Below are 20,886 nucleotides of genomic sequence, written 5' to 3'. Positions count from 1 at the left end.
TCTTTTAGACTGGAAAGCAGAAAACCAATATGTTTGAATAACATATAGAAAAAATATATTTTATCTGTATTTGTATTTATATGGATAATAAAAACCAACAGAGCTATTTTATAGTTTGAAGACCACAAAAATAATCAGAAGGAAGAGAATTACAGATTTGTATATCTTCGATTAAAAAATGAACTATTGTTCCCTCCTTTATCTGTCTCAATAGCACTATACTGGATATGTTAATAGAATTGTTGTTTTTGAATTCTGGAGTTCCAGTAGTCTGGAGAAGGAAAGTAAGAAGAGGCTTTACAAAGGGAGAGGTCAGTGGAGCCCAGATTTTAAAAGGCCATGTAAACAGGAACAGAGGCAGCTTTGCTAGACTGCCCATATCCGACCTTAGTGAACATCGTGTGTCTCAATGACCAGAGAGCTGCAAAGAGCCACAGAGCACCCAGAGACTATTCAGGCACTTGACTGAGGACTATATATATCACCTGGGAAGAGTTCCTTTATTAGCTGTTTTTCATGTTTTTGTCATGTGAATACCCCCCATGGAAAGAAATCAATAAATCATGGGTTTTATTTGTTCAAGAAGAGTAAAGTCTATCTGTGACCAAAATGTTGCTTGACCCCAACCAATTACCCTCTCAAACAACTTTCTCCTTTATCAATGATTAAGTTTTCTCCAACAAAAATGAGATCCATGAACATCTAACCTTATACTCAAGCAGGACTGAATGGAATCAGTTTAATATATCCCTTCACATTTGCACAGTTGTGAAAACATAACATGAAAAGTGAATCAGTACCTCTGATTTATTAATGAAATATTATATGGAAGTTATCATTCTTTAAATAAGGAATTAATTGTTAACACAGATTCTGAACAGGAAGTTATTCTTCTTCACAGAGGGAGTGAAATGTTTTTCCTATCACTGAGGACAACACATTGCCAAATGAGAAAACAAGCAATAATTGCTCAGATCAGGGAAATAAACTTTTTATAGTATCATCAAATCAGTATATCAGTCACAGTAACAATCATTCTCAAAAAAAAATCTCATGTCATTATAAAGTCCTAACCAAACTCCTTTGAACATTGCTATGCAGAGATATTAGGGCTAGGTTCAATTAGAATCTTGACAAATACATCATGAGTCAAAGATTATCATCCAGCAGAAAAACGATGTTAATAGTATTATGTATAGTTAAGGTGAGGAGGTAATATGGCATGATGGCCAAAATCACAGCATATGAAGTCATAGCACAGCCTGAACTCACACTCTGCGTTAGAAGTCCAGGTCTGTCATATGCACTGCTAGCATGTTGATGGACATGATTATATTAATAAAATTACCAGTATTATTATGTGCCAGGCATCACAGTACTGGATTTGTAAATATTATCTATAATCCATAGTATGTTATTTTATCTGCTACATCTTTCCACTTTTACTCTCTCATACACATAAATTCAACTATCTAAACTTTAAGGTCACATCAAATGTCATCACCTCTGGAATTTTGAAAATCTGCATCCTGAAATACCTTCCTCTACCTCTAGACCCAAGTATAATTGATTATTCCCTCCTTCTAATATGTTCCCATAAATACACTGTACACAATTTTATTGTTTCACTTATTCATGTGCTCACATGCCTAAATGAATTATGAACTTCACAATACACCTTGCATGAGTGTCTCTCCTATTATTCCAGTCAGTCAGTATAGTCTGAAAAATAGTGGCTTATTGAAGGTGAGAGTACATGCCCATGAATTCCAACTAGTAAACAAATGAGAACAACTGATTCTGGGACTGTATAAAATGGCTCACAATGTTCAAAGTTGAAAAGGAAGAAAATAAACACATCATTCAGTAATTGCACTGAAGAGAACAATTCTGACAAGAGGGACAAAGGCAGCAGGAAGAATCAGGCAATGTTTTTCAGAGAGGACAGAGATGCTTTTTCATTAAAATAATTAATTATTTAGCAAATAGATATATGCAAATTTTCTGCACTAAAATATGAACATATGAGAACTAAGAAGAAAAATGAAACACTGACCCAATCACCTGTCAACAAAAGGAGGTTAGCAGGTCTCTACATTAGAAGAATCAGAGATTAAAATCAGAATGGCATCTTTTCATGTTATAATGGTTGATTCAAATGCTTAGAAAAATAGCTATTAGGAAATACTTAATCAAGTCCTGGAAGCACAGAGAGTCCCATACAGGATAAATCCAAGGAGAAACATGCCAAGACACATATTAATCAAACTATCAAAAATTAAATATAAAGAAAACATATTAAAAGCAACAAGGGAAAAACAACAAATAACACACAAGGGAATCCCCATACGGTTAACAGCTGATCTTTCAGCAGAAACTCTGCAAGCCAGAAGGGAGTGGCAGGACATATTTAAAGTGATGAAGGAGAAAAACCTACAACCAAGATTACTCTACCCAGCAAGGATCTCATTCAGATGTGATGGAGAAATTAAAACCTTTACAGACAAGCAAAAGCTGAGAGAGTTCAGCACCACCAAACCAGCTTTACAACAAATGCTAAAGGAACTTCTCTAGGCAAGAAACACAAGAGAAGGAAAACACCTACAATAACAAACCTAAAACATTTAAGAAAATGGGAATAGGAACATACATATCGATAATTACCTTAAATGTAAATAGATTAAATGCTCCCACCAAAAGACACAGACTGGCTAAATGGATACAAAAACAAGACCCGTATATATGCTGTCTACAAGAGACCCACTTCAGACCTATGGACACATACAGACTGAAAGTGAGGGGATGGAAAATGATATTCCATGCAAATGGAAATCAAAAGAAAGCTGGAGTAACAATTCTCATATCAGACAAAATAGACTTTAAAATAAAGACTGTTACAAGAAACAAAGAAGGACACTATATAATGATGAAGGGATCGATCCAAGAAGAAGATATAACAATTGTAAATATTTATGCACCCAACATAGGAGCACCTCAATACATAAGGCAAATACGAACAGCCATAAAAGGGGAAATCGACAGTAACACATCATAGTAGGGGACTTTAACACCCCACTTTCACCAATGGACAGATCATCCAAAATGAAAATAAATAAGGAAACACAAGCTAAAATGATACATAAAACAAGATGGACTTAATTGATATTTATAGGACATTCCATCTAAAAACAACAGAATACACATTTTTCTCAAGGGCTCATGGAACATTCTCCAGGATAGATCATATCTTGGGTCACAAATCAAGCCTTGGTAAATTTAAGAAAATTGAAATCGTATCAAGCATCTTTTCCGACCACAACGTTATGAGACTAGATATCAATTACAGGAAAAGATCTGTAAAAAATACAAACACATGGAGGCTACACAATACACTACTTAATAACGAAGTGATCACTGAAGAAATCAAAGGGGAAATCAAAAAATACCTAGAAACAAATGACAAGGGAGACACCATGACCCAAAACCTATGGGATGCAGCAAAAGCAGTTCTAAGAGGGAAGTTTATAGCAATACAAGCCTACATCAAGAAACAGGAAACATATCAAATAAACAACCTAACCTTGCACCTGAAGCAATTAGAGAAAGAAGAACAAAAAAACCCTAAAGTTAGCAGAAGGAAAGAAATCATAAAGATCAGACCAGAAAAAAATGAAAAAGAAATGGAGGAAACAAAAGCAAAGATCAATAAAACTAAAAGCTGGTTCTTTGAGAAGATAAACAAAATTGATAAACCATTAGCCAGTCTCATCAAGAAAAAAAGGGAGAAGACTCAAATCAATAGAATTAGAAATGAAAAAGTAGAAGTAACAACTGACACTGCAGAAATACAAATGATCATGAGCGCTTACTACAAGCAACTCTATGCCAATAAAATGGAAAACCTGGAAGAAATGGACAAATTCTTAGAAATGCACAACCTGCCGAAACTGAACCAGGAAGAAAGAGAAAATATGAACAGACCAATCACAAGCACTGAAATTGAAACTGTGATTAAAAATCTTCCAACAAACAAAAGCCCAGGACCAGATGGCTTCACAGGCAAATTCTATCAAACATTTAGAGAAGAGCTAACACCCATCCTTCTCAAACTCTTCCAAAATATTGCAGAGGGAGGAACACTCCCCAACTCATTCTACGAGGCCACCATCACCCTAATAACAAAACCACACAAAGATGTCACAAAGAAAGAAAACTACAGGCCAATATCACTGATGAACATAGATGCAAAAATCCTCAACAAAATACTAGCATACAGAATCCAACAGCATATTAAAAGGATCATACACCATGATCAAGTGGGGTTTGTTCCAGGAATGCAAGGATTCTTCAGTATATGCAAATCAATCAAAGTGGTACACCATATTAACAAATTGAAGGAGAAAAACCATATGATCATCTCAAAAGATACAGAGAAAGCTTTGGACAAAATTCAACACCCATTTATGATAAAAGCCCTGCAGAAAGCAGGCATAGAGGGAACTTTCCTCAACATAATAAAGGCCATATATGACAAACCCACGGTCAACATGGTCCTCAATGGTTAAAAAGTGAAACCATTTCCACTAAGATCAGGAACAATACAAGGTTGCCCACTCTCACCACTATTATTCAACACAGTTTTGGAAGTTTTAGCCACAGCAATCAGAGAAGAAAAAGAAATAAAAGGAATCCAATCGGAAAAGAAGTAAAGCTGTCACTGTTTGCAGATGACATGATTCTATACATGGAGAATCCTAAAGATGTTACCAGAAAACTACTAGAGCTAATCAATGAATTTGGTAAAGTAGCAGGATACAAAATTAATGCACAGAAATCTCTTGCATTCCTATACACTAAGGATGAAAAATCTGAAAGTGAAATTAAGAAAACACTCCCGTTTACCATTGCAACAAAAAGAATAAAATATCTAGGAATAAACCTACCTAAGGAGACAAAAGACCTGTATGCAGAAAATTATAAGACACTGATGAAAGAAATTAAATATGATACAAATAGATGGAGAGATATACCATGTTCTTGGATTGGAAGAATCAACATTGTGACAATGACTATATTACCCAAAGCAATCTACAGATTCAATGCAATCCCTATCAAACTATCACTGGCATTTTTCACAGAACTGGAACAAAAAATTTCACAATTTGTATGGAAGCACAAAAGACCCCGAATAGCCAAAGCAATCTTGAGAAACAAAAATGGAGCTGGAGGAATCAGGCTCCCTGGCTTCAGACTATATGACAAAGCTACAGTAATCAAGATAGTATGGTACTGGCACAAACACAGAAACACAGATCAATGGAACAGGATAGAAAGCCCAGAGATAAACCCACATACATATGGTCACCTTATCTTTGATAAAGTAGGCAAGCATACAGAGTGGAGAAAAGACAGCCTCTTCAATAAGTGGTGCTGGGAAAACTGGACAGGTACACGTAAAAGTATGAAATTAGAACACTCCCTAACACCATACACAAAAATAAACTTAAAATCCATTAAAGACTTAATGTAAGGCCAGACACTATCAAACTCTTAGAGGAAAACATAGGCAGAACACTCTATGACATACATCACAGCAAGATCCTTTTTGACCCAGCTCCTAGAGAAATGGAAATAAAAACAAAAAAACAAATGGGATCTAATGAAACTTAAAAGCATTTGCACAGCAAAGGAAACCATAAGCAAGACCAAAAGACAACCCTCAGAATGGGAGAAAATATTTGCAAATGAAGCAACTGACAAAGGATTAATCTGCAAAATGTACAAGCAGCTCATGCAGATCAATATCAAAAAAACAAACATCCCCATCTAAAAATGGGCAGAAGACCTAAATAGACATTTCTCCAAAGAAGATATACAGATTGCCAACAAACACATGAAAGAATGCTCAACATCATTAATCATTAGAGAAATGCAAATCAAAACTACAATGAGATATCATCTCACACCGGTCAGAATGGCCATCATCAAAAAATCTCGAAACAATAAATGCTGTAGAGGGTGTGGTGAAAAGGGAACCCTCTTGTACTGTTGGTGGGAATGTAAATTGATACAGCCACTATGGAGAACAGTATGGAGGTTCCTTAAAAAACTAAAAATTGAACTACCATATGACCCAGCAATCCCACTACTGGGTATATACCCTGAGAAAACCATAATTCAAAAAGAGTCATGTACCACAATGTTCATTGCAGCTCTATTTACAATAGCCAGGACATGGAAGCAACCTAAGTGTCCATCATCGGATGAATGGATAAAGAAGATGTGGCACATATATACAATGGAATATTACTCAGCCATAAAAAGAAATGAAATTGAGCTATTTGTAGTGAGGTGGATGGAGTAAGAGTCTGTCATACAGAGTGAAGTAAGTCAGAAAGAGAAAAACAAATACAGTATGCTAACACATATGTATGGAATGTAAGGGAATAAAAAAAGGTCATGAAGAACCTAGTGGCAAGATGGGAATAAAGACACAGACCTACTAGAGAATGGACTTGAAGATATGGGGAGGCAGTAGGGTGAGATGTGACAAAGTGAGAGAGTGGCATGGACATATATACACTACCAAACATAAAATAGATAGCTAGTGGGAAGCAACCGCATAGCACAGGGAGATCAGCTCTGTGCTTTGTGACCACCTAGAGGGGTGGGATAGGGAGGGTGGGAGGGAGGGAGATGCAAGAGGGAAGAGATATGGGAACATATGTATATGTATAACTGATTCACTTTGTTATAAAGCAGAAACTAACACACCATTGTAAAGCAATTATACTCCAATAAAGATGTTAAAAAAAAAAAGAAAAAAAAAATTAAATGTACTTTTATGCCATACTTTTCATGGCTGCACACTTTTATGGATGTACCATAATTTATTTATCTAATCTTCTATTGAGGAACCAATCCCCTTTAGGTTATTTCCTTTGTTTTTTAAATTTTATTTAACATAAAACATTATAGTGACAAATATTATTGTACATTTATTCTTGTGGTCCTGTCTCATAAGGCCTTAAAATTGGATTTAAGTCAAAAGACTTAACTTGACATTTTATTTATTTATCAAATACAATTTGTTTATGTGAAAAAAAAAAGAAAGAAAAGTAGATATTGTTTTTTATACAGAATGCTTTTATTCTTATTAAATCAAATCGTGTATGTCTATAGCGTCAATTGAAATAACACTGTATTTATTACAATAGAATAATAGAAATAGTTAATTCCATAATAATTTTTCCATACTGGAGAAAATTTATTTATTCATTTATTTTTTCAATTTTTTTTGTTTTTGGTCTGCTGTGAGTGAGGTAAAATTTTAGGTACTAGAGATAGAGCAGTTATCAAAACAAAGTCATTGGCCCCTTGGAATTTACTATCTGTTGGAAGGAGACGGACAGTGGTCAAATAAATACACAAAAATAATGTGTATTAAATGATGGCAAGCACAGGAATAAAAATGAAACAGGTGAGGGGAGAGGGTGCTGGGGTGTGATTTTATACAGGGAGATTGGGGAAGACTACATTGATAGTGAGGCTTGAGTAGAAATATGAAGGTAAGACAAAGCAAGCCTACGGATTCTTGTGGAAGAGAATCAGTAAAAGAAAATAGCAAATGCAGAGCCCCCAAGATTTGAAGCCAAACAGTTTGACTACAAAGACTATGCTCTTAATTAGTACTCTACCTTTCCTTGTAGGGCTGTTATGAGGATTAAGTGAGTTACTACATAAGGGCACTTATCATAGTGCTTTCAACAAATCTAATTACTATTAGAAAAATTGTAAATGCTTATGTAGACCAAAGCAGACTGTAGCTACACAGACCTTTTAATTCTTCAGTAATAGAATAGTGGCACTCTATCAGCTTTAAAATTATGGCAAAATTGCTGAATTGTGACTTATTAATAACCACCCAAAAATAATATGTTAAAAATAATTACTAATCAGCTGTGAAGATATTGGCAATATAAAAGAAATTTTCCTCCCAGATTATATAATTTAGGATTAAAAATAAGAGTCAAGGAACAGTACAAGAACCAATGGAAATTTCTGAGTAGTCATTGGTGAATATTTTTGTAGGCTTATGGCTAGCAGATTTTATCCAGCTGTGTTTTTTTTTTTTACCATGAAACGTTCAATAAAATGTTATCTTACAATATGTTCCCTTATTTATAGAATCTACCCATTCTGGATCTGCACATGCCCATCAATGTCCTCAATACATTCCCAAAGACAAGTGGCAGATGTACCACACTGCTGTAGAATGCCTGGTCTGCCCATGTGAGTACACATCCTGACTGAGTTTGCAGCACCCCATCAGTTACAAAATGCTCTGTTGGCACAACCTCTTCTGGCAGTGGCCAAATGGTTGCTCCGGAATTCACACTTACAGGAAGGTCAGGCAGCCTTTTTAACTGTGAGGGCATAACTCATAAGTAAGTTCAGATGAGCTCAAAGGTACAATATTTTCATGAACATCACAAACAACTCAATTTTGTTCTTAGAGAGAGAAAACTTGAGAGTTGTAATCATCACTAGCATCCATCAGTTGACTGTCTCTGGGTCAACACTTTGGTTTAAATGGCCTTCGTCAGCTTCTAACCCATTGAATTCAAATACAGCATCAGTCACTTCAACACTCCCTCCCAATATACATATCTGAGCCATGCCTTCTCTTTCCCTAGAGCTATTCCCTCCAGAGGACCTCAGAGAAGTCCAGAAGGTGAGCATACTACTCTGGCTTGCAATATCTTGTTTCCCACTATGTTTTTTTTTAAAGAGCCATACCAATCTACTTTCTTTCTCAAAGTTTTCGCCTCTCTGAAACTTAGAGAAAGTTACAGAGATTTCAGAAATCTTGCCAACTTATTACAATCTCTATCCTTTATTGGTAGAGCCTCTTTTCCTGAAAGCCCAAGTACTCACTTTGTCAATATTATTCCTCAGTGAATTCTCTAGATAACAATGTAGGTAGAATTTAAAATAGTCACATTTAATTCTCACATACAAAGGAAAAAGAAAAAAAATCTGTACAACAGCTAATTATTATCTCCTTTTAAATGTAAGACTGAGGTTCAAACAGGTTTAGGTAATTAACTGATTCTAAAACCCTTGTTCACTCTACTGCACTCACACTTTTTCCTTATAATATGTTAGAACATAAGAAAGTGATTATGAATCAAAGCATTCAAGAGGCCACAGGTGGGTCTTGTCTAATGCTAGGGCTGTTCTAGTGCAAGTCAGAGCTGGTTCCACTTTTTCCCAAATGGCTCAGTTTTTGTTTTTACGTAACCTGCTTCAAATTCTCTTCCCTTTTCTTTTTCTCTTCTGTCCGCAGGTGTTTTTGTGATGATACAATTACCAACCATAACAATATCCCTCTTTCTGTTATTGTAAGTTACTTATGAAATACCACGTCAACTATAGGTACAATTTGATTCTGAGCGTGTTAGTGTAGGGAGATCAAAACAATGCCAAGTCCTTATTTTTGATTATTTGAATTAATTTGTGGTCTGATTGCTGAGAAAGATGGTTAGCGCTGCCACTGTATATATAATGCCTCTGACAGTAACAAAATATTATTGCTAGCAATTTTATATTTTACATAGTAATAATATTTATCTTTTAGTAAATGTCTGAAAATGTCCTGATTGAGATGTTCTGAAGGTAAAGTACACTAAATTAAAAATGTAAGCATATAAACTGACATTTATATTTGTCACATAGTGTCTCTTAGACTGTCAGACCTAATGCCTTCTTCTAAGAAAATAAAAGTATTTTGAAATTACCCTTTACTTCTTGAAATGAAGTGTATAGCTAATATAAAATACAGACATGTATTAAAATAAATGTAATACATTAATAGTAAAATAAGATGGATTAAAAATATAATGTCTTATGTCAGTTTCCCCAAAGGCAGAGTTCTCCATTGCATCCTCACACGTGAGGGAGCTTCCTGAGGTCTCTTTTATAAAAACACTAATCTCATTCATGAGGACTCCATCCTCAGAACAGTTGGAGAGCAGGCTAGGCTGCCCCAAAATGTGGCTCAATGGCAAACTGATTGTTTTGAATTAGTTACTTAAGAAAAGGCCAAGGCAAGAGAGACACTCTGACCCTTCTTTCTGTCTTCCTGAAAGCAGGAAATAAATCTTACATGAAAGGTGCACTCCCTGCATCTGGAGATAGAAGGACAGCCTTATCCCCAAAGAGAGGGAATTTGGGGCCAAGAAGCCTGTATAAATAAATCCTGTTACTTCTTTAATTTAGTACCAAGCCCAAGCTCTGTCTAGATTCTACACTAATTGGGCATCCCACACCTAAGATTCTTTGTCATGTCAATTCCTTCCAAATTTATTGTTTCTTTACCTAAAAAATATAAAAGCTGCCTGCTTTGGCCACATTTGAGGTCCTATTTCTGTGAGACCTCCATACACATGAGTTAAAATTTGTTTCTTTTTCTCCTGTTAATTTGCCTTGTGTCAATTTTATTATTAGTCCAGCCACAAGAACTCAAGAGGGCTAGAGGGGGAAATTTCCCCCTCCCCAACAGAACCTAAGCACCACCCAAATGCCCCACCTTCTAATACCATCACATGGCATTAGAATTTCGACATATAAATTTAGGGGGAACACAGACCGTATCAGGGAATGAGGAATCTCCCATTCCAGCCAAAGGAAATTATATGAAGGAGCATCTCAGCTGTTAGTAGCTAGGGTGTGAGGGTACAGGCCAGGTAAAGGAAATATAGGCTGGGCAGCAACCACTGCAAGAAGAAAAATATAATAAAATGGCACATACTTTAATATATAAATTCTCAAGTACAACTACACTTGAAAAAAGCAAAAGAAAACATTCAGACATTTGAACCTATTCATGGAATTATAATGAGTATGAGAGCTACTGTAATAGGTTAATACAAGTGGTTGGTGTGGAGATTCAAATACCACAATGCTGCCTTAAGAGACATGATTTTCCAACATGTAGCTAAATCTTGGGGCAATCTGAATAAAAAAAGTCAATCTTTCTTCAAATGACACAGTAGTTGCATTTTAAAAAATTCAGTGTACATAAAAACTGTGCAAAAAACGTGCTGGAAAAATAAAGAAGAGTGTGATTCAAGGACTAGATAATGATAAACAAGGCTTTCACTTTCAAAATATCTAGAGGAATATTTGAAACCTGTGAAGAACATTGAAATATTCTTCATTTTGCAATTGTCTACACAATGATGGTTAGCTTTCTTGCCTTACCCACTAACATTTCCTCTCAATCACTGGGACAAAGTGTCCCTGACAGAAATTTCCAAACCCTCTGCCTCCCAAAATTCCTAAGATGTTTCCAGGGTTCAGTACAACCTTACTGAAAACTATTGGTATAGCCTAATTAATCTTGAGTAAGTTAATTGGGGACAACGGTAGGTTTCATGATAAAATATTCCACATTCTACAGTTAAATTCCAAGGACACTCTAGAAAGACTCTTGTACACACATGCGTGTGCACACACACACACACAGACAACACTGAAGAGATGATTGTTAGAAAAATTATGGAACTAGTGCTATAATATAAAAGCAGACAAAACACTACATATACCTAATAAGTAGATGTGTGTTATTTTATCAACCTAAAGTAAAATATAATGTTCTATCTACTGGTCTAATGCTTATATTTGCATGTGTATTTATAGCATGATTTTGGTCCATGGTTCTAAAAATTCCAGATAACATTCAAAAAGAGTGCCAATTAGAACATAGTAGCATTCTAATGTTATGGAAAGAAATATAGAAATTTCAAAAATTAATGGAGCAAAGAAAGGTCAAAGTAAATTTAGAGAGAGAAATTCATCTCTTATTATACCATATTTGCAAACAATATTTGGTCCCCCTTGGACTCAGGCCTGTAGTCATTTTGACTAGTATTTCATTTAATAAGAGTGCAAAAACTTCTTACATTGGGCATTCATACTGTTAATACATTAAAATGTGTCCATTAAAATTCTCAGGATCTTAGAGTTAAAAAAAATAGTCTGCCTTTCCCCCATTGGTGCATCCAGGTTATCTTATATCTTAAGGAATAGAATTTGAACAACTCTGAAATCCCCTACGCTTCAGTCTGTCTGGAAATAAAAATGGAGAACAAAAGGACAGGCATAAATGGAAAACAAGATTGCAAATGACTGGAGAAAAATATCTTGGAATATGTCCATCCGACCTAGCTACCTTCACAGACTGCTTATACTTGCCCTATAATCTGAACATGCTGAAAAAGACTTTTAGCTACTGCATAAATTATTTTTCCTGGAGAAGAAGCATTACAGAACCAGAGGAATCTCAGCAGGCAGAAGTATCCAGAGAAAACTAGATTTATGTGGAAATAATTGTTACTAATAACTATAGTAATTACTATTCAGAGAAAAAGTTATCCTTTATTAAAATCACCTCTTTCTCTTATGCTCTGAGCTTCATCATTTCCTGTATCTTCTTGGAATACATTTCCACAATTGTATCCACCTCTCACAACAATTTAACACGTTGTTGTCCTCTGTCTTCCTTTTTAATCCATCCTTCATAGTCACTCAGGTTTATCCTAAAATTACTCTCCTGAGTTACTCCAGAAGGAAAACTATAATATATGCATCACATTAAGTTTAAATCATCTGATTGGCCTTCAAAATCCCTAACAGTCTGCTCCACCCAACATTTTGATCTCTATTTTTTACTATTCTCTGAAATGCTTTCCGCCCATCATTCTACTCAAGACTGTGTGCTTAATGTAGTTCCCAGACTCTAATGACGTGACTTCAAGTGCAGTGGAGGAATATTCTGGATCCTCTACTTAGTTAGGAATCTACTATCAAATTAGTCTTGACTAATAGTTTTTCCCTATTTTGCTACTGAATTACACTGTCATCATGTCATTTTGTTATTCCTTACCTTTTAAACACAGAGATCTGAATAACCTGCTTGTTATTTGTCTTGAAGAGTCTTCACTTTTTGTCATTGCTGTCGCTGTCGAGGATCAATATAATTTACATATTCAAGTGATGCTCAGTAGGGGTATGGGCAGAAAATTATTCAAGTGTCAAGATTTTGAGCTGAATGTCACAAGGACATGAGTGTTCAAAAGGAGTGGCTGTTCCAGGACAAATAATTTAAAGTTAAAAGCAAAAATTGTGGAGTCAAACCTAATTCTCCCATTTTTCCTGATAATGATTTCTACAATTCTGATCAAATAATGTGGTGTTACTATGTTACAATAGTGTTAAATTTAGGAAAATACTGTGAAAGTTTGCCTTAGAAGATAGCTTTTTTGCTCTTTTTTTAAAAAAACCTTTTGTATATAAATCTTAGTCATACTATCTCACCTTGGAGCTAGTCCAGAGATATGAAAACTCCAAGTTCCCATAATATCCAAAAGAGTTTCATAAAATCACCTAAATTTCTTGAGCCAGATTAGTCTTTTCTTTTTTTTCCTTAGTTTCTCCAAGACTCAAAAGAGATATTATTACTGTAAAAAATAGTCCTGGAACTGGTTACACATTTCATATCTGCTGAATCTTATTATGTTTACTCATTATGTTTTCCTCTATCTGGAGTATTCCTGGAACCTCTAAATATCAATTAAAAGCCCTACAAATTATTTGACTGTCAGATTTGTCTTGTTTTTTGTTTTGTTTTTTGCCCTATAAATTTCTACTAAATAAAAGGGATAACTCGAGTGCATGGAATGGAAACCAACCAAAGTAAAAGGAGTTTTAGACCTCATGGCTATCTAATATAAAAAAATATAGAGTCCCATGAGGCTACTTGCTTCTTCTCTAATTGATTTTTTCTCTGTTTCTTTGAAAAATTTACCCAGTCCTGTTGTTATATAATTAAGAATTTGTCTGGTCTTTGTCTCTGGTTCCTGGGAGATAATCTCTAAATCCTTAGAATTTCCCTAGTGATATGAGTGTCTTTGTTATTCATGGTTAGTCCTTGGATCACATCTGAGTTTATGCTAAAGAGATGATTCAGGATGAGAGCTACTAGTTATGCCAGAAAGATGAACCATGTGATTAGAGATTTTGGGCTTTGAGTCACTTAATATCAGCTCAACCTCCCAACATCTCATGAGGATAGGAGGCTAGAGGTTGAGTTCAATCACGTGGCCAAAGATTCAATCAATTATGCCTACCTAATGAAACCCCAATAAAAACTCTACACACCAAGCTCAGTGAAGCTTTTCAGTTGGTGAATACTTTGATGTGTCAGAAGGATGATATGTCCTGATTCCATGGGGAGAGGGCACAGAAGGTCTGAATTTTGAGCCTTTGCAGACCTTACCCTATGTGTCTCTTCATTTGACTGGTCCTGATTTGTATCTTTTATAATAAAACTATCATTGTAAGAATAATAGTTTCATCACTCCTGTTAGTTTTTCTAGTGTATTATTGCATCTGGAGGGGTCTGGGGAACTCTCAAATTTGTAGCCAGTTGGTAAAACATATGGGTGGTCTGGAGACCCCTACAATGCAGCTGGTGTCTGTGGAGAACTGAGCCCATAACTCATGGGGTCTGTGCTACCTCCAAGTGAATAGTGCCAGGATTGAATTGTAGTATATTAGTTGGTGTCAGAATACTCAACCTTATCTTTGCAGATCTGCTTTTTCTGCCTGTGTATTTCATCTTGACTCTCCCATAACTTTGGTTCACATGAAGCTTTGACTTGGCAGGCACCCTTGTAATATTTTAGCCTCTTCTGTTAAGGTACAAAGATTACCAGAGACTATTTCATATCCTTTGGAATTGGAGGCAAACACTGGTGACCACTGGCAACTTTGTTGCTAAATTTTGACTAAGAAGTGCATTTAGACAAAGTAAATAACTATTTTCCTGGTTAAGCCATCTTCTCAGTGAGGAAAGGAGTTCCCTGATTCTCCCCCCACCTAAAGTTTCAACATCTAATGCAAAGAATTTCCCTGTACATAAAGTAGGTCAATTTTCATCCTTTAGAGTTCTGAAAGTAAAAGCAGCAAACAGTCCTGTTTTTTCAAGTAAAAATGAGTTTATTCAGCCTATCAAAAACCCACAATATAATCTAAAATTGATATTTTGTGTGACAATTATTAAGCATCTTCCACATCAATAAGTTTATTAATATTAGCTCTGATTGTGAACCCTCTTCCCATGCAAGATGAAGTCCTACTCCTCCACAAAATTGTCTTGTGTTTGAGCTAACTACTTATAACTGCTCAATTGAGCTAAAATGTAATAATTTCTTAGTCAGTCAAATAGTGGAGAAACCAAAGCTTTTGGTTTGGTGAATCACAAAGGAAAATGCTTCTTAGTCCAGTTCATATATCACAAGTTTTAATTCAAAACGTGTTATGACTTTTTGAATGCCCAAATAAATCCTAAGACAAATCCTCATTGAAAAGTGAATATGGCAGTGTTTTGAGCATATAACAAGAAGAAAGACACAGTCTCCTGAAATATGTACCTCAACAACAAATGATTTTCATGATCAGTTCCTTATCATTAAAGTGGCTCAGTCTCTGAGTATCCTTGGGTTTAATTTTCTGAGAAAGAGAATGTGACTGGCTCAGCTTGGATGAGATGAACACTCTTGGTTCAATGAGCTGTGACTAAGAAGCTGGGATTACTTGGTACCAGTATGGTCATTTCATCTTCACTAAAGTGTTTAATGTGGGCACTCAAAAGAATACATCTTAGGAGGCAAAAATTATCATGGATATTATGCTACAGCACAAAGACTTAACTCATAATGCATTCCTGTTTGTTGTTGTTGTTTTTTATTATTATTATTTTGTAGGTTTCCTATAAGTACTGAGTCTATGACTTAATTGGGAATGTTCTATGCTCATTCTCACGGCCTAACACAGTGCAAATCCACAACAGATGATTAATAAATCATTGTTGGTAGATTGTTATTATTAGAAGGGTATTATAAGGAATTAAATTTAACCTTTGTCTATGGTGAGGGAATTATTTTAAGAAGTCTGGAAAATAAAGAAAAATAGTATCAATATGTGAACTATATTTTGCATATTTTACTATATGCAAAACATATAGTAACAGAACTGGTGTGATATAGTGGAAAGCACCCTCATTCAACAAGACAGGAGGCTGAGATTCAATTCCTGGGTCAGTTGCAATTATTTTTAATTTTTATTATCAAGTAATTCTCTGATCTTCAGTTTCTTTAATGTAAACAAGAGAGTTGGGGGAAATGTATTTCAAGTTGTGCCCAGTGACTTAGTTCCCTAGAGAAACCAAATTTTATGTTGTCTGTGGGATAATTTCAGTGGTCTAAAATAATATTGAAGAAATATCAGTGTTCTGGGAGCAGGCTGAAGGATGGCATTAAGGAAAGAATTTAAAAAGGAAATAAATATTTATCATGCCCCTAGTTCATGTTATATATTGTTTAAAGCACTCTTAGTCACATTATTTCATTTTATCCTCATAAATATTCCATCAATACTGATATAAGCATCCAAGTGTATATTTTAGCTTTTATCATTGAAAACTCCTTTAGGCATGGCTGATTTAGGATCTAACAAAACAGCTTGAAGATCCAGGCTGTATTGATAAGTTAGCACTGTTCTTCCATGAGTTGCCTTCATTTTTAGAAGGGTGTTTCCCTTCAGAGTGACATGATCACAGTTGCAGAACCTGCCTAATATTTGCCAGCTCACAGTGTGAGAAAAATAACAGCTTAAACCAAGATCCCAGTGATATCAAGGGCTCAAATTGTGTTCCATGTTCATCCTTGAACTAGTTACAGTTGCCCAATGAATGGAATATATTGACTGAAGATCAATTTACCTGCTGCACCTCTAGTAACACAAAACACATAAACGAGAGTAGGAGAAAAGTGCAGAAAACTCAGGCTACAATTTCTCAAATTAGACTTAATTGAGGTTAGGCAGTAGAATCATGGATTTATTCATTCAACAAATTTTACTGGCCACTGTCCATGAGCTGGACACTGTGCTAGGCACTGGGGAGGTAGCCCTAAATAGTCAGACAATGTCTTTAGGTTTCATGCAGATTAGATTGGTGGGGTAAGAGATAGACAGTCTATCCTGACAATAGTTTTCTATTTCTATTCATCCAGAATCTCAGAGAGAAGATCAATGCATTGAAGTAAAGCCCACATTTTATGCCACCTGTTCCTATCAGAACATCATATATTTTCAAATTCAGAGATGACATGGGACAAAGCAGCTAAGAAGCTGCAATGAAAGTGGTGCTTAAAATATGTAGAATTGAAAGGTAGACAGAATTTGAAATGTAGAATAAGGCTAAATGGAGTTAGAACATTTAAGTTTCCAGCTTTATTGAGAAAATGTTGAAAGTAATAATTGATTGAAAGCTCTTCAAAATTCCACATAGTAGCTACAATGTGCTTTATGCTATTTAAAACTGAGTCCAAATTGCTCTTTTTTAGTCTTTATCTTTAATATTATTTATTCTCTCTAAATTACTTATGTGCTTAGTTGTTTTGTTCTTGTTTTGTTTCTTGTTTTGGTTTTTGCTATCTACACTCATATAGATTATAGTGAACAGTGACGTGCATTTACAATTGAACTACCCTCCCTTACATGTCTTTTCCAGGGAACTCTTACCCAGAAAGATAATAGTTGCAAATAACTCTATTGTTCATGTAAGAAACTTTCCAGAAAACAATTTAATGAACAACAAATTGTTCAACTTTTCAACAGGCAGCATCAAAAACTGTTTACTCTCTAAGATTCCAAGACTGTTTACACTCTTGACCCCAAACTCCTATGTTGTTTTGTCCACCAATCATCAACTATTATAGTATAATCCTTACCCAATCCTAATCAAGCCCTTGCTCTGAAAGGTCCACCTAAAACTAGACTAAAACCTTGTAACTGCCCTGAATTTGCCCTCCCTATTTGGAGATGCTACTAACACTCTTTCAAAGTAGTCATCTCTCTTACCAGCTTTGCCTTAAGAGGTGGTTTGGTGACATTTTCCTGGAGCCAGAATTCAATAGCCACGAGAGAGTTTAACCACTGCAATTCTAACATGGAGTGCCTGCATATACTTACTGAATGAATAGATGAATGAATTCTAGGGTCATTCAGATTCAGAACAGATCACACTTTATAGTTCTATACTTAAACTATAAAAAAATTCCATAGTAAATTATCAAGAATTATGTTAATAAAGTGCTTAAGGCTATACCACTTCCACATTATTTCTGTTGTCTTCTTAAAGAGTACTTCAAAGAATTTTGAAGGGAGAAGTATGTACAACATGGAAAGAAATGGGCAAATCATTTGCAGACAAAGAATGGAATCAAAATTGACCAATTTGACTATCCATTGATACCAATGAGAAACACTGCATCTAGGATTACAAATTTAGATTCTTTATAAAGTATTTTCTGATGAAGTGTAGATAGTCAATCCTCAAAAGCCCATGAAAAGCTTTTGTGCAATATTTTTTTTTCCTCATCAGCTGTAAGTGCAAAAACCCTCGTTGAAATTCATGCAGGATAAAGAGGTATTAGAAACACAACTTGATATCCAGGGGATATTCATTTTAAGCATTTTGGCCTATTTAAGTAGCCAAAAATAATGGCTTGTCTTACTACCTCCTTAAGGGAATTTTCTCCCTAAATCTAAGCTAATTTTTAATGTATGGTTAAAATGTCAATTTTCCATGATTACATTAATCTTAGTGCCAAGATTTAGACTCAAGATTTAGAGTCTCAGCCTAAGTTGATTAGACAAGAGAAGAATAATAACATTGACTACTTTGTCTTACAGATAGAAATAACACAAATAGCTATAGCCTCAGGGTAGCAAACAATATACATATGGTCAGAGTCCAAAGAGAAGATGAATTCAATGGATGGTTAGTAAAGTGGCAATCCCTATTTTTCAGCTTCAGTTTTTTGCTTTTGAGAGAAAAAGTTCTTTTTCCTCCCAGACAGAGAGGGGAAACCCACAACTGCGTCCCAAGGCAAGGTATTTCCATAGACAGGAACAGTTCAGATGGAAAGTAAGGACAAAAGGTAGCCTGGTGATTTGGGGTTTGCTCCTACTGGGCAGTTAGACAAAATAGACTGTGAAATGATTTTGTAGACAACAAAGCCCTGTAAAAATGCTAACCCATTAATCATGGGTGGTTTTAATTACAGTGATATTGATTAGTATAGCAACTATGCAAAATCTAAGCCAGACACTGTGCTTTCCTGAGCTTGCTTTTTTTTTTTCCCTCCTCCGTTTCATGAACAGCTGGCTTAACCAAAGCCTATTTTAAGACCCAAAAAAAGAGCAAACGTGAATAAAGTGAAGTTGAAGGTTGTAGAGGTTTACAATAAGAAGTTACTGAAGACAATGGAATTCTGGATTCTCTAAGAAAACTTGGATCCTTCAAAGAAAGCTCTGCAAAGTATTATTCCTCTAGGAAATGCTTCAGTCAATTTCTATAGTAAATGCATGAATGGTTCTATTTGTTTTTATTCCCTAGATTGAATATACATAGTTATATTAAAAGACATATATTTGACGTACTTTCTAAAGCATATACATACATTCCATGCTTTGGGGCCTAGGCCCGCTGCTTTTGTGGGAATATTGTCTTCCTACACACAATTTAGTTCCCACAAATGGCAATAAGGAAAATCCCTTGATTTATAGTGAAATAATATGTCTAATGGTATCAAGTCAGATTCACATATTTAGGCACACTACAACTCAGATGTGCAGAGAAAACATAGCTAAATGTAACTTATTTTCTTTTCTAAAACTGATGAATGGTCTTCACAAGCTCAACTGCTATGTAGTGATAAATAAAATTTAAATTTAAAAAAACTTCAAACTTTCCATTTAATATCTTTAATTTCTCTTGGTTTCAGATAATCACTTAATTAATTTAAGAGTTTGGGTAAAGTCTCAGGCTTTCAAATTTAATTTACCTGTCCACATGCCTATCAATATGACTTCTGAATCTTAATAGGAATTTTAATAGACCTCATGGAGAATGAGGTGGGCAAATGGCAGGGAGACCAAAGAAGACTCAAGGTTCTTACATGTAGATCCTTGTTCTGTTTTCCCAAGCAGAGTTTTTAACCAAAAAGATCTGCCATTTTTTGGCCCTTGAACTAATGTCTTTTGAGATGCTTCATGTCTTAATTAGTGTTAAGCTAGTGCCTGATGATGAATTCCCAACTTTTGTCCTTTTGGTCACAAAATCCCTATGCTCTATAACCACCTTATCAGTTTATCAGTCTAGTCAGTATATCTGTAGTTCTCTTCAGAAATATGCAGAAACTGGAGGGTCTTCTGCATTCTTCAGTGGGCTATGGGGAGCCTGGGGTGTTGTCTCAGGTTCATCAATCTATGCTATTCCCAATAGCCGCTCACATGCCACAGTGAACTAGGACCGGGACAAGTGAGGAGCTTCTTCTGGAGAGTAACAGCCTCTCAGGGACTACACCACAGTAAGGCAGCTTCTTTTCCTAGTAGTAGCTTGTAGTGAGGTAGGATTGGGAAACAGGAGCACGGATAAGAGTCTTGCCTAACTTCTTTGTATCTTCCTTACCTTTTCTCTGAAGGGTAGTACATTCAAAGCAGCAAGCTTAAAAATATATAAAAAAGTGTGCAAAAGGTTTTCAGTTGTATCTGAAAAAACATGTATAAAGTTTAATACATGTTTAAACTTAATAACTAGCATTATGTGCCAGGCATTGTGCTAAAAATTATTTATTTATTTAGAAGTATAGTTGATTTACAACGTGGTGTTAGTTTTAGGTGTATAGCAAAGTGATTCAGTTATACATATTTTTTTTTTCAGATTCTTTTCCCTTATAGGTTATTATAAAATAT

The sequence above is a fragment of the Balaenoptera borealis genome (assembly GCF_965194805.1).
Source record: "Balaenoptera borealis genome assembly, chromosome: 11".
Taxonomy (NCBI): domain Eukaryota; kingdom Metazoa; phylum Chordata; class Mammalia; order Artiodactyla; family Balaenopteridae; genus Balaenoptera; species Balaenoptera borealis.
The sequence above is the reverse complement of the archived record's forward strand: the minus strand, read 5'-3'. Positions refer to the sequence as shown.